Consider the following 4,063-nt stretch of genomic DNA (forward strand, 5'->3'; position numbering starts at 1 on the left):
AAACATGGAATTCTGGGGGAGATACTGGGAATGGGAAATGAGGGAATGTGGGTGGTAACTGGGAATGGGGAATGAGGGAATCTGGGTGGTAACTGGGAACAGGAATGGGAAACAAGGATGTAACTGGGAATGGGAAACACGGAATTCTGGGGGAGATACTGGGAATGGGGAATGAAGGAATCTGGGTGATAACTGGGAATGGGAGCGGGAAACAAGGATATAACTGGGAATGGGAATGGGAAATGAGGGAATCTGGGTGATAACTGGGAATGGGAGTGGGAAACAAGGATGTAACTGGGAATGGGAAGGGGAGTGGGAAACGTGGGAATCTGGGTGATAACTGGGTATGGGAATGGGAAAGGTGGGAATCTGGGTGGTAACTGGGAATGGGAGTGGGGAATATGGGAATCTGGGTGGTAACTGGGAATGGGAAACAAGGAATTCTGGGGGAGATACTGGGAATGGGAATGGAAACGTGGGAATCTGGGTGATAACTGGGAATGGGAGCGGGAAACAAGGATTTGGGTTGGTCATTGGGAATGAGAGTGGGAAATAAGGAATTCTGGGTGATAACCGGGAAAGGGAATGGGAAATGAGGGAATCTGGGTGATAACTGGGAATGGGAGCAGGAAAAAAGGGAATCTGGGTGAGTTACTGGGAACAGGAGTGGGAGATGAGGATTTGGGTGAGTTACTGGGAATGGAGAGAGAAAAACGCGGATTTAACTGGGAATGGGAGAGAGAAACATGGGAATCTGGGCGAGTTAGTGGGAATGGGAGAGAGGGAAGCAAGGATTTGGGTTGGTCACTGGGAATGGAGAGGGAAACAAGGATTTAGCTGGGAATGGGAGTGGGAAACGTGGGAATGTGGGTGATCACTGGGATTGGGAGCAGGAAACAAGGATGTAACTGGGAATGGGAAACGTGGGAATCTGGGTGATCACTGGGAATGGGAGTGGGAAACATGGAATTCTGGGGGAGATACTGGGAATGGGAAATGAGGGAATCTGGGTGGTAACTGGGAATGCAAACACGGATTTAACTGGGAATGGGAGTGGGAAATCGGGAATTCCAGGGCACTTGCTGGGAATGGGAGTGGGATTTCCCTGGCAGCTGGGCTGGAATTCCCAGAGCAGCTGTGGCTCCCCTGGATCCCTGGAATTGTCCAAGGCCAGGCTGGACAATCCAAGAATCCAATCCCAGAGCGGGAATTAAGGAAAAAGACACGGACGGATTGGACAGGGAATTCTTTTCCAAGGAATTTGCCTCCAGGTGCTGCGAAACCTTCCGGCTGACAACGACGGGAACAAAATTTCCCCGGTTGAAACATTCCCAAAAATCCCCTCATGGAGGGATTGACTGGTTTTCCCGGGAAATAAGGAGAGGGAAGAGAATTTGGGATGGGGAGGGATTTTCCGCCCTTTTTTAGGGGATGGTGCCATCTCGTGGGATGGGCTGGGAGCCGGGATGGGAAGGACGCTCGGATCGGATCCCTGGATCCATTTAATTCTGATTCGTTTTTATTTCCTTACGTCGAATAATAGGAATAGAATTAATGTGGGTGATAATGAAACCTGTTTAATTAACATTAATTAATGTTAATACTAATATCGAGATGAATACTAATATCAATATTAACTAATACTAATATCAATATCCATACCATTAATATCAATATCAATATCAATACCAATATTAATATCAATATCAAGATGAATATCAATATCAATATCAATGTCAATATCAATACCAATATTACTATAAATATCAATATCAAGATGAATATCAATATCAATACCAATATTAATATTAATATCAATACCAATATTAATATAAATATCAATATCAATACCAATATTAATATTAATATCAATACCAATATTAATATAAATACCAATACCAATATTAATATCAATATCAGTATCAATATTAATATCAATATCAATACCAATATTACTATAAATAATATCAATATAAATATTAATATCAATATCAGTATCAATATTAATATAAATATCAATATCAATACCAATATTAATATAAATATCAATATTAATATCAATATCAATACAGATATTAATATAAATATCAATATCGATGCCAATATTAATATAAATATCAATATCGATATCAATATCAATATTACTATAAATATCAATATCAATACCAATATTAATATCAATATCAATATCAACATCAATAATAATATCAATATAAATACCAATATCAATACCAATATTAATACCAATATCAACACCAGTATTAATATCAATATCAATCTCAATATTATTAATTATTAATTAATATTTGACAGCCTTCTAATTACCGTTAGCATTAATGATGTCCTTCCAGAAATATGCTGTACAACAGAAACACATCATTATGTAAATTTGACTAGAAATAGAATTAATTCGTTAGAATCCTTTCTAATAACAGCAATTAATATTGGTGAATTGTGATGTAATTAATTAATCGACACGGTAATATTCCTTCTAATTAACCAACCAATTATTTTTCACGCATAATCGAGGTATTTAATTTCATTTTTATATTCCGCTTTCGTTTCAGGTTTTATGTTTATTTCTATTTTCGAATATTTAATTCCGCTTTTAATTGTTTTATTTGGCGATTTATTTCTACTTTTATTTCCTATTTTTATGATTTGTTCGGGTTTTAATTTCCTATTTTGATATTTATTCCTTTTTTTAATTTCCTATTTTGATATTTATTCCTTTTTTAAATTTCCCATTCTCACCTTTGGTTCCGGTTTTTAATTTCTTCTTTCGTTCTATTTTTAATTTCAGTTTTTAGACTTCGTTCTGGTTTTAAAGGTCATGTTTTAATATTTAGTTCTCGTTTTAATTTCCTATTTTTATACTTGATTCTAATTAATTAATCAATGTGATATTTCTAGCTTTATTTTTTAATTTCCTATTTTTCTATTTCATTCTATTTTTCATTTTCTATTTTTCTATTTCATTCCATTTTTAATTTTCTATTTTTCTATTTCAATTTTTAATTTCCTATTTTTATATTTCATTCTATTTTTCATTTTCTATTTTTCTATTTCATTCCATTTTTAATTTCCTATTTTTATATTTCGTTCCATTTTTAATTTTCTATTTTTCTATTTCATTCTATTTTTAATTTCCTATTTTTCTATTTCATTCTATTTTTCATTTTCTATTTTTCTATTTCATTCCATTTTTAATTTTCTATTTTTCTATTTCAATTTTTAATTTCCTATTTTTATATTTCATTCTATTTTTCATTTTCTATTTTTCTATTTCATTCCATTTTTAATTTTCTCTTTTTCTATTTCAATTTTTAATTTTCTATTTTTCTATTTCATTATATTTTTAAATTTTCTATTTTTCTATTTCATTCCATTTTTAATTTTCTCTTTTTCTATTTCAATTTTTAATTTTCTATTTTTCTATTTCCTTCCATTTCTAATTTCCTATTCTTATCTTTCAGCCGAATTTTAAATTTCCTTTTTCTTACACTCAATTCTATTTTTAAATTTCCTCTTTTTCTCGTCATTTCTCTTTCCAATTTGATATTTTTATATTTCATTCTCTTTTTAAATCTGACTTTTTTATTTTCAGTTCTGTTCTTCATTTCCTGTTTTCATTTCATTCCAGATTTTAATTTTCTAGTTTTTTCTATCTATTTCCATTTCCAATTTTCTGTTTTTCTATTTTGTTCCGATTTTAAATTTTATTTTTTGTATTTCCCTCGACCTTTGCATTTCCTGTTTGATATTTCATTCGATTTTGAATTTCCTGTGTTTACATTTAATTTTTAATTTCCTATTTTTACATCTATTTCTAGTTTGAATTTTCTCCTTTAATTTTTATTTCTACTTTTATATTTCTTATTCTTATATTTCATTTTAATTTTTAATTTCCTAATTTTATCTTCATTGCCATTTTTAATTTCCTATTTTTACATTTAATCCTACTTCTAAATTTTTTATTTTTATATTTATTTCTGTTTTCTATTTGACATTTCTCTATTGAATTCTATTTTTAAATTTGACTTTTTATATTCAATTCTTGGTT

The sequence above is a fragment of the Corvus kubaryi genome, unplaced genomic scaffold, assembly GCF_017639235.1.
Source record: "Corvus kubaryi isolate FWS band 111438036 unplaced genomic scaffold, C.kubaryi_AGA036_p1.0 37193, whole genome shotgun sequence".
Taxonomy (NCBI): domain Eukaryota; kingdom Metazoa; phylum Chordata; class Aves; order Passeriformes; family Corvidae; genus Corvus; species Corvus kubaryi.